At 42.1% G+C, this 11,360-nt stretch overlaps 1 pseudogene; it reads left to right on the top strand.

The window, feature by feature from the left end:
- Positions 1 to 350: 350 nt before the first annotated feature.
- Positions 351 to 11,131, top strand: LOC104561018 (phosphopantothenate--cysteine ligase-like; annotated as a pseudogene).
- The last annotated feature ends 229 nt before the right edge of the window (positions 11,132 to 11,360 follow it).

Below are 11,360 nucleotides of genomic sequence, written 5' to 3'. Positions count from 1 at the left end.
TGGGTATGAACAATGTAATGAGTCACAATGTGACCAAAGTCCAGGCAGCTTATAAAACATTGAGGGAAAAAGTGAAGGATAAAGGGGCCTAAGTTATCTTTTCTTCCATCCTGCCTACCAGAGGAAAGGGGACAGTCAATAATGGGAAAATCACACAACTCCTGACTAAAGGCTAGTGGAGACAAAGTGGTTTCAGTTTTTATGACAATGGGACCTTCTTCAATGTCTGTAATTTGATAGGGCAGGATAGAATTCACCTGTCTCAGAAGGACACTGGAATCTTTGGGAACAGGCTGGCCAACCTCATTAAGAGGGCTTTAAATTGAAGGGCTTTGGGGACAGGATGTGAAATGGCAAAGTATGTGCAAAGGAAATACAATGATGAGTGCTCCTCAGCCACACAGCAAGATGAAAACCAGGAGGCTGATCACCCTCAGGGAGTGTCTAACAGGTGAGGATCCCGTTGCACCCATCTAGGGAGACTTGTCTGCTCAAGTAAAGCCCTGCATTGCCTGTATACCAACACACGTAGCATGGGAATAAGCAGGAGGAACTAGAGATGTGGGTGTGGATGCAAGGCTGTGATCTTATAGCAGTTAAAGAGACATGGTGGTACAGCTCCCACGACTGGAGCACAGCCATGAATGGCTATGTGCTGTTTAGGAAAGACATGCCAACAAGGCCAGAGGGTGGACTTGGTCTTTATGTGAGAGAGCAATTAGAGTGCATTGAGCTCTGCCTGGGCAGGGATGAGGAGTGGCTTGAGTGTTTAAGGGTGAGAATTAAGGACCCTCCAACGTGGCTGGTACTGGATGCCTTTCTCCATGGTGATCCACCAACATCAGTGACATCAGTGACATCAGTGACCTCCTTGAAGAGGTACCTTTCCTTCACACCTGACAGAAATTGCCTCCAAAGGCTGCATATTTGTGTCTTTCTTCCAGTTGTTAATGCCTCTTTGGCTCATTTTGTGAATAGGTGCCTCGTTTAACTAATATATGGAATCTGTATAACAAATTCCAGCACACTCTGGTCCTTATCTCAACCTTTTGTGCCCCACATTGGGCACCAAAAAGACTGTCAAACCCATCTGACAATAATCCAACCACAGGGTTTCTCATTCCTCCCCACCTCAAAAAGATGGGAAGGAGAATCAGGAGGAAAAGATAAAGCTTTATGGGTTAAGATAAGGACAATTTAATAGAACAACACAAGAACAGAACAAGTACCTACGATGACAGCAAATGAATACAGAAAACCAGCAATGCCCAGTGTAACTGCTTAATGCCTACAGCACCAAGTTCCTGGCACATTGTGCCAGCTGCTCTCATCTACTCAGCATGATGTCAGCATGGGAGTGAATAGCCTGGCCAAGCTCCCCTGTGGCATCTGGGGAAAGTTAACCATATCCCTGCCACACTCAGGACACTAGTCCTTTTGGTTTGGGAGCAATTGTGAGATATTCGTAGTTGGTCTGCTCAGCTGAGACTGAAAAAGCCAAGGCATGGCTGAGAGAAATTCACAGAATCATGGAATCACAGAGTGGTAGGATTGAAAGGGATCTCTAGAGTTCATCCAGTCCAAATCCTCTGCTAAAGCAAGTCCACCTAGATCAGGTTGCATAGGAACATATCCAGGTAAAAATCTGCAGAGAATGAGATTCTACAGCTTCCCTGGGCAGCCTGTGCCAGGGCTCCCTCACCTCAACACTGAAATAGTTTTTCCTTAAGTAGAACTTTTTGTGTTCCACCTTTTGCCCATTACCCATTGTCCTGTCACTTGTGACAGCAGAAAGAGGTGTTGCCCCATCCTCTTCACACACATCTTCCAAATATGTGTATTAATGAGATCCTCCCTCAGTCTGAACAGCCCAGGTGCCGCAGCCTTTCCTCATAAGAAAGATGTTTCAGTCCCCTCATCTTCTTATTTGCTTTGCTTCTCACATGTGTGGCTTTTCTATTTCTTTATTGACTTTATGTACTTCATTAAACTGCTATTGTCTCAACCCATGAGGCTTCCACCTTATTTTCTCCCCTCCCTGGGTTGCTGAGGAGGTGGGGGATAGAGCAGCTTGGTGAGCATGTGGCATCCAGCCAAGGTTAAACCACCACCAGGTTTCATGTAATTGACTATATTATTCCATCTCTGGAGTATGAATAAATTAGAACCTCCTCTGGGATAGCTCACTGATAGGCAATATCCCCATGCACACTATTGGGGTACAGTAGCTAACTTAGAGTTTCCAAATAACTTATTTTTCTCAGTGTTAATTATTAATATCATGTCTACTACTGTGCAGCATCAGAACTTTTATCTTAATTGCCTCCTCCTAGGTTCATGCAAAAAGGCTCCATGCTTCAGCAGTCAAAGGAGTGCTCTTCTAAGAGGAAAACTTGGAACGGGACAAGGAACATATTGGTAATATAAGGGGATCCAGCCTCACATTTCACTTTCATGCCACCTCAGTTGTCCTGGGAGATTACAGAGTCACAGGATCAGGTTAAGTAGCTTAGAGGGAGAAGTTGGTATCTGTCTGTTTTGATGGAGGTGAAATCTCCTCTCCCTGGACTATGGTACGAGAAGTAGTTCCATAAGCCAGTTTGACAAAAGAAACAACAATCAGAAAACCTGCATATTAGATCTACAATCCAATTACTGTAAGACAATGTGAAAATAAAAGGAAAGCTTACACCTGATTGTTACTGGGATCACTGTCCAACTGGCAAAAGCTAAGAGTCATGGAATGGAATTTATAGCCTTTTCAAAAGGAAATGATTTGAAGAGCCAGGTCGATTTAATGAGACACTAACTTCAGTCTCACCTAAACCTTCACAAAAGAAAAAAGGATATAATTGTCTCAGAGAAGAAATACCTTTGCAGTTTTATTGGACATACCTACAGGCCAAAAATCACAGAACCAAATATGCATAGTGAAATATTTTTCTCACTTGCTGAGTGGGTATCTGGGGCAAATTGAGATCAATTAAAAGGACTGTGGAGCAAACTAACATCCTGCAACAGTGCTAGAAAACAGTTAATGATTAGTTCAGTATTCTCCTGCAGTAGCTGTTACCTGATTTAACCTTCTCCAAATGTTAAGAAAACAAGGGAAAAAAAAGCAGAAAATCCCTCTTCAGTGGAGTGTTACAAGAGCTTTATTCCTTGTGACAACCTGACACTGAGACTCTGAGGAGTGAAAATAGGGCAGCAAGTGTGGCCTAACAAAACATCACATGTTTTAAGCAGTGCAGGAAGAAACCCCTGTAATAGACAACACCAAAGATTTATAGTCTAGTAAATGTCTAGTTCCATGCAGGAGAAATACTCACAAAAATCAATATCTGGAAGATTTTTATCTGAGTTGTTTTACATCAGAAGCATGATTTAACATGTTTTGTATTTAGCATGTTGGGCCAGGAAACAGTATTGTACACTCTATTGGAACAATCAAGTTTTTTGTATTGATATCGGTGAAAGACAAAAGATTAGGTCTTCCACTTCTCTGAATGTTCTGGAGTCACATATGACCAAGCTGATTCTGCATCAATTTATAGCTACTTTGAACTAATATGAGTTACAGGCAGTGAAAAACCACAAACAGAAACTATGCACACACTGCACTACTGGAGCCTATTCTGATTCACCTTCAAAATCTCATGTTATTTTCTACATCAAGATAGGTACCGATCATAGCTAATATGGGGAGATAAAATGTCATGAAGGGGCTAGTAACACTTATCTCTCTTTTCTGATGTCTGTGAATGTGACAACTCAGCTGTTGGATCTTGTGTTTTCACATGTGTCAAGGCAGAATTTCACAGTTTTCCATGTCAATATCAAGATCTGTTCTTACCCATCTCGTATGACTGAACTCAGGCACCTCTTTTGCTGCCCTATGTATAATTTTTTACTAATGGTCATGGATCAGATCAAAGTTCTGCCTGGGTTAGTACCCTCTCTCCTGCAAAGAACTGTGGCAATTATGGTGGGAATAGCAAAAACACAAGGAAAACATGCAATGACCTTCACTACAACACTCCATTGACTTCGACAGCACAACTATTTTCTGTGTTAAAGATGATGTGTACCTATTCTATTTCCCTCCCAGGACCCCTGAGCCCAAACCCTTCACAGCTATGCCAGCACCCTGTTAGACAGGGAGGGCAGTGCTGCCAGTTAAGGAAGGAAAAGAGGATGACTTCCTTCCAGCTTCAGCCCTTCAGTCTTCTGCTTCTGGAGCAGGCAGGCTAAGTGCTTCAGGGGAGACTGAAACCCAGCTAAACCATACAATAGTATGCAAAGCCAAAAAGGGCTCACAGAAGACTTCACAGTAAAGGCACAAGACTAATATAGTTCACAGAAAAATGAAATCACAGAATCGTAAAGGTTGCAAGGGATCTCCAGAGATCATCTAGTCCAACCCTCTCCTGGGGTGGGTTTTTAAAACCTCCACAGGAGACTCCACAATGTCCGTTCCAGCATTCTGTCATCATCATAGGAAAGAAGTTTTTCCTCATGTTCACGTGGAATGTCCTGTGTTCCAGCTTGTGCCCATTACTCCCTGTTCTGACAGTGGGCACTACAGGAAAAAAGACTAGCCCCAACCTAAGACTAGCCAGGCAGGTATTTATTCACTCTGCAACAGCCCTGGTGCCTAATAATGTGCATCACACTTGGTATCATGCACTTCTTCAGTTGTTACACTGTGTGCTGCTAGTTCCCACTCATTACTTCGGAAGTCTCAGAAAATTTCTTAGAATACAAAACATGTAATCAACAGATTTGCATATGTCTCACCAGTATGTATGTACTCATTTAAGTTATTTCAATTTAAGACAATTATGTTGAGTGCTCTACCTGTTCCACAGGCAGGCTGTGTCTTTTGTTTTAATTTCACACTACTGCCAATATATTCTGCTGCTGGCTTTTTTTTTTTTTTAATCTGAATCTGCCTTCTGAAAGGATTTTTTTTACCTTGGGCCTGCGCTATGGATGTAAAAATCATGTTGCTGCAAATATACAACAGCTACCAGAAATGCAGTGAATGTATAAGAGCTTTATGGCACTGTACTGACTCTCCGAGCACACACAGAGACAAGTTGAGTCAGGGATAGGGCCAAAGTTTCAAAGAAGAGAAGAATCATAGAAAAGGAGAATAAAGAAGTCGTAGAAGCCTACAGAACACTAAGAAGACAGGAAAGTGAGAAAATATGGACACCAAGTTGTCCACAGGGCCCTGTTCACTTTTGCTCATTCTTGCTTTTGTTACTTTGTATTATTCTCAACACCTTTTAAAGGTTTTAAGTTGTAATAGGATAATATGGTTTCTGTGGAACAAGGCAGGCTGGAGACAGTTACACACTGGAAAGACTTGATTTAATGACAATTCACCTGGAGACCAGGTCTTCCTCACTCCTGTAATAACCAGCAATCCAGCCAAATTTGTCTATATGTGTTTAATTAAATCCTCATTTCACAACCTTGTGCTCTTCTGTACTTACATTAGCTAGAGTAATCTGGAGCTGCAGGTTAACATGAATACCAATTTCTAGTTGATGATATGGGTAGCTAGCATGTTCTTGATTTTAAAATTACTTCTGCCTTGAGAGGCACTTTCTCATTTAATTCAGCATTTGTACCAAAAGCTGCAGGATGATCCTGAGCAGGAAAGCATTGTTTACAGGAGTTAATGTTTCAGAATACTGGAGTTATTACAAATTGCATTGCAGGACAACGGCCTCCTGACTCATGGGCTGGGTATGATGATCTTTGGTAAGTGCCAAGTCACTGTGTAAGTGCCACACTGGGAACCAAGCAGACTTTTCCAAGGAGCTAGTTGATTTACTTCTTTGCAACTACAAACGGCACTCTGAGAACTCCACAGCCTACTCTAATGTGGAGGAATTAGTGGATTTAATGAGCTTTTGGTGCAAAACAATGAAATTACCTCAAAAGGCTGGGCTCTCTGAAGAACTTACTGAGTAAGCCCTCTCTTACTGAGGGCTGTCCGCTTCCTGGACAACTTGAGCGGCGCGAGGCCCAGCGCCTGGTGGGCGCCGGCTGAGGCGTCTGCTTCCTGCACCGTGCCCGCTGCTCTTCCCCTGGGGCAGGGCCCTCCCGCCCCGCGGGCCCACCCTGCTCCATGGCTTGGCAAGGCCTTGCTGCCCACCACGCCACTGGCCTCTGTGAGTATCTGATGCAGCTGAGAGCCGCGGCCCACACCCTGCCACCCTTCACCTCCAGTGTCATGTTTTACCTGGCAGCCGTCACGTCAGTTTTCTACATCCCCGCCTCAGAGATGCCCGAGAACAAGATGCAGCCCTTGGACAGGCCCCTGCAGATCACAATGAAGATGGAGCCAAAAATGCCGTTCCTTCTGGTCAAAGAATGGGCCCTGGAGGCATCTGTGACTTCCTTCAAACTGGAGATGGATCCTTTGTTCTTAATAAATCTCTGCAGGCTCTGGGGAATTATCATCACCAGGTGGTGGAAGCAAATATACTGGAGTTTTAGACCTGGGAGTCCTGGCTGATAATAAACTAACCATAAGCCAGCAATGTGCCCTCAGGGGCAAGAAGGCCAATGGCATCCTGAGGTGCATCAAGAAGAGTGTGTCCAGCAGTTTGACGGAGGTTCTCTCTCCTTTAGATTAGGTAAGGCCTCATCTAAAGTCCTATGTCTAGTTCTGGGCTCCCCAGCTCAAGACAGGCAGGGAATTGCTGGAAAGAGTCCAGAGCAGGGCTACCAAGATGATCAGGGGACTGGAACACCTTCCTTATGAGGAAAGGCTGCAGGATCTAAGGCTGTTTAGTCTGGAGGAGAGGAGACTGCAGGGGGATCTCATTAATATTTACAAATATCTAAATGGTGGATGTCAGGAGGTTGGGGCAGCACTTTTTTTTCTCTTGTATCCGGTGTCAGGACAAGGGGTAATGGAAAGAAGCTGGAACACAGAAGTTTCCATTTAGACATAAAGAAAAGCTATTTTACTGTTGAGGTGAGGGAGCCCTGGCACAGGCTCCCCAGGGAGGGTGTGGAGGCTCCTTCTCTGGGAGTTTTCAAAACTCACATGGACATATTCCTGTGTGAGCTGATGTAGGTGGACCTGCTTTGGCAGGGTGGTTGGACTAAATGATCTCTAAAGATCCCTTCCATCCCCTCCCCTTCTATGATTCTATGGTTCTGTGATATACAGAAAACAAGAGAAGAAATTTGCAGGTCATTTCAAGTATTCACTGGAACTTTTCACTATTGGGTTTTAAGCTTTTTTCTGTCAGATACAAAGGGGGCTATTAACTCAAACTTTAGGGCTGTGTCAATGTGAGATATTAAGGGCATAGTTATTTAGGACCTTTTATATTGAGGAAAGAGAATTGCATTTAATGATCAGGAGATATGATTCTATGATTTAAATTTTTGAGGTAGTGAACTACTGTGGTGGTTTTTAGATTATGATAATCTGTTAACACAGTTTGAAAGGGGAAGTGTTAGCTTTGTTCCTGACCTTGCTGTCCAGACACAAGACTGGGTACAGTCTGAGTAGTTGGTAATAAACAGATTTCAGTTTGTTTCACCTTCAGACTTTGAAAAATAGAGCATCCATACTTGGACTGCATGGAGGAAAACACAGATCCAGGGTTTTGCTGTGTCATCATGTATAAATACAGTACTTCAGGCAAAAAGATTGTTCACATACACAAACTAAACAGGCTGAGCTGTGCACCCTGCTGGAGGAAGATATTTGTGCAGTAAATTGGAGTGTGATTTTTAATTCTATTATATTCCATTATAGTTACATTTTCCATACAGCAAATTATCTAAGTTGAAATTCTGCATCACTATTTGAAGATAGAGGTGTTCCTAACTTTGCTGGGGTTTGGATGAAGGCAGAAGGCATCTGAATGGAGAGCCATTCTATCATTTTCTATATTGTGACCAGAAAAGCTGGAGATCTAATAGGCTGTATATTTTGTTCCATTTCTTCCACTCACTTGAAAATAATTAGCTATCATAATTGCATTTTACTTTCCTTCTCTGGTTGGGAACTAGAATACAAGACAAATTGTAGATTTTTACATGCTAATGACCTTCAATAACAGAATGGTAGAGTTTGGAAGGGACCTCTAAAGACCATCTAGTCCAACCCCCCTGCTAAGGCAAGTCCACTTAGATCAAGCCACACAAGAACACATTCAGGCAGGGTTTGGAAACCTCCAGAGAAGAAGATTGCACAACCACCCTGGGCAGCCTGTTCTAGCAGTCCCTCACCATTAAAGTAAAAAAAATGAACCTAATGGTTTTTCCACCTACAAAGGAGAGCTGCCAGACTCACAGAGTTTTAATGGTCACTAATGGTTCATAACCAATTGGAGGTAAACAAGTGTTCATATGCCATCCATTTACCTCACAGATGTAATCTGCAGCTTTCAAGTCACTCTTAACCTGCTTATTGACCGAGATCCTACCAATTCAACATGTAAGCCTTCAGAAAAAGAAGTTACTTTGGTACCATGACACCACTTCCACTTGGATTTTCCTAGATATTCCTAGAATTCCAGAGATTTCAGATTCGCATAGACCCCTCCTCAGATTCCTTTAGACCCACTTTGTTTAGTTACCATATTTTATACAAATATGATTTAGAGTTTCAGTGACAAATGATGAGAATTGTGAGAAAAATGGTTAAAAATATCAAAAGTACCAATATCTTTGTATCTGTTGTGCAGATCTGTGAGCTGTGAGCAGGAGGCCTTCCAAATCAGCATAAGAAGCAGCTGAGGGAGGGAGCCTTACAGTGGCAAGACAGGTATGTTTTGGCTATAAACTACTGGACCAAGTAGACATCGTCAAAATAGTTTCAGCAAGGCCACAGTGCCCGGAGTGAGACCTTTGCTTCATCAACCATGAAATTAGTATTAAAGTTAACACCTCTTTGACACTCCTAAGTAGATTAATGAGCTAAAAGGAGTACTTGCTAAAAGCATGTGACTATGTTCCTCAACTCTCCACCCAAATCACATTAAATGTTACCTTGTATTGCATGCATAATGGGTAGGTGGGTAGTTCATTTTCTCTAATGTATATAAGGCGTGTTCTTTCATTTCTCAGTGTGTATGCATTAGGAGGAGCAGTCTCCCATGCACCTATCACCAAACAAAGTGATATCTGCTTTCTAATGCTAAAATTACAGCTTTAGAGAGTTTATTTGTTCTCATACTTCTGGTGACATTATGACCAAATAATTTGTAAAGACTTATCCACTGGTTTAGAAGAAAAAAAAGCTGAAACTTGCCTGTGGCAGAGAAGTATGCAAACAAGAAAAACTCTAGATCTTTGGTTCTCTTTTTTTTTTAAGTATTCTCCTATTAACACCATTCTTGCTTGTTAATTTAGATCTAATCTTGTTTAGCCTATTATCTGGAAGAAGGGGAAAGGGAGAAAAAGGTGGAAATAATACTCTTTGTGAAATACCACTGTCTCTATTTTGAAGAAAGCTTATATTCCAGCTGCTACTTTTGCCAGAGACCAAGAGCATGATTTTGCTACGTTACAGTTGTCATTGGTTTTGAAAATATAACTATTTGGTTATGTGGCTGTTTGTCTTTTCTTTTTGAAACAATGATTCCATAACTGTAAAGGTGAGAATTCCGTTACTAAAAAAAGAGAAATATTTCAGAATTTCTTTTTTCTGATCCCTGGCCTCTCACACAATGTGCAGGTAATAACCAGTATCTGAAATGGATCATCACTACACAAAGGTCTGAAAATTGAATCAAATCTCCATTAAAATGAGGTTACAGTTGTCTGTAGAAAATTGGATCTTAGATGATTGCCACTTTCTCTTCTCTAACTTAATTTACAGCCACACATTAAATGCTACAATGTGTAAAAGCTTTTTGGTATGGATTATAATAACCAAGTGAGCTGTTTTCCTCCTAATTGTCAGTACTGGCAAATGAGGTCTGGTCTAGTACCCCACAGTGCACAGCACTCATGTAAACTGTACTACTTCTGGGCACTTATGACTTTGGGTGATTGAAGGCATCTTGAAGCCTCATGTCTCACTGTAATTAAAAACTTCAGATCGAGTCAAATACCAAAACCTTTGCTATTTGCTGTCATTGGAAACCCATTTGGAAAAGTACAGCAAATGTCAGCTTTTCAAGCAGAGCAGCAGATGTCCAATTTCTGTATCAAATTCAGCCAGTAAAGAAGCCTAAATTTCCAAAGTTTCAACTATTCTCTGCTGTCCCTAGTACAAAACTAGGACAATAGACTTCATCTCATTTTATTGTTAATGTTTACCTGAGAAAGTTCATTTAATTTCTAATGTCTTAAGTGCCCTATTACAGCATTCAGGATCATAGCGAAGATGAGATGGCTTTTTGGACCAGTAACAGTTCTATGCTCTCCCTTTCCCCTCCTTATTTCTCCCTGACTGTTCTCCCCTTTCATCTTCCTCTCTGCAGCAAATTCCTGTCTGCTTCACACACAATATTTTTTTGCTATTCATCGCTTTAACACTTAGCTATTAAATGTTCATGGTTAAATTTTAATTACCATTACTTCCATATATGCCACCATAGAGTCATAGAATGGTAGGGGTTGAAACGGATCTTTGAGATCACCTAGTTCAACCCTCCTGCAGAAGCAGGTCACCCAGGAACGTGTCCATGCAGGTTTTGAAGACCTCCCAGAGAAGGAGCCTCCACACTCTCCCTGGGCAGCCTGTGCCAGAGTTCCCTCATCTCAACACTAAAATAGTTTTTCCTTATGTTTAAATGGAACTTTTTGTGTTCCAGCTTCATCCCTTTACCCCTTGTCCTGTACAACAGAAAAAAAAGTGCTGCCCCAACCTCCTGACACCCACCATGTAGATATTTGCAAATATTAATGAGATTCCCCCTCAGTCTCCTCCAGACTAAAGAGTCTTAGATCCTGCAGCCTTTCCTCATAAGGATGATGTTCTAGTCCCCTGATCATCTTGGTGTCCTTGCACTGGCCTCTCTCCAGTAGTTCCGTGTCTCTCTTAAACTGGGGTGCCCAGAACTGGACACAGGACTACAGATGAGGCCTCACCAGGGCAGAGGAGAGAGGGAGGAGAACCTCCCTCAATTTGCTGGACAAATAACAGTCAGATGACCATAATATCAAAAATCTACCTTCAGTTCCTCTTAGGACAGTTATCTTTCAAACTAGATGAACTAAAAACACTTAAGGGGGAACAAGGGGAGAATAGAAGCAAAACATACAGTAAGTAAGATCTAGACCCCTATAAGGGCACCTGACCCAGCTGTTTTAGGCTTCATTAGGCACGTTTCAGGTCTATAGAGCCACAGAAATTCCCCAATTGTTCTTTC

Source organism: Colius striatus, chromosome 6 (assembly GCF_028858725.1).
Source record: "Colius striatus isolate bColStr4 chromosome 6, bColStr4.1.hap1, whole genome shotgun sequence".
Classification (NCBI taxonomy): Eukaryota; Metazoa; Chordata; class Aves; order Coliiformes; family Coliidae; genus Colius; species Colius striatus.
Note: the sequence above shows the minus strand (reverse complement) of the source record. Positions and strands in the feature narration are given on the sequence as shown.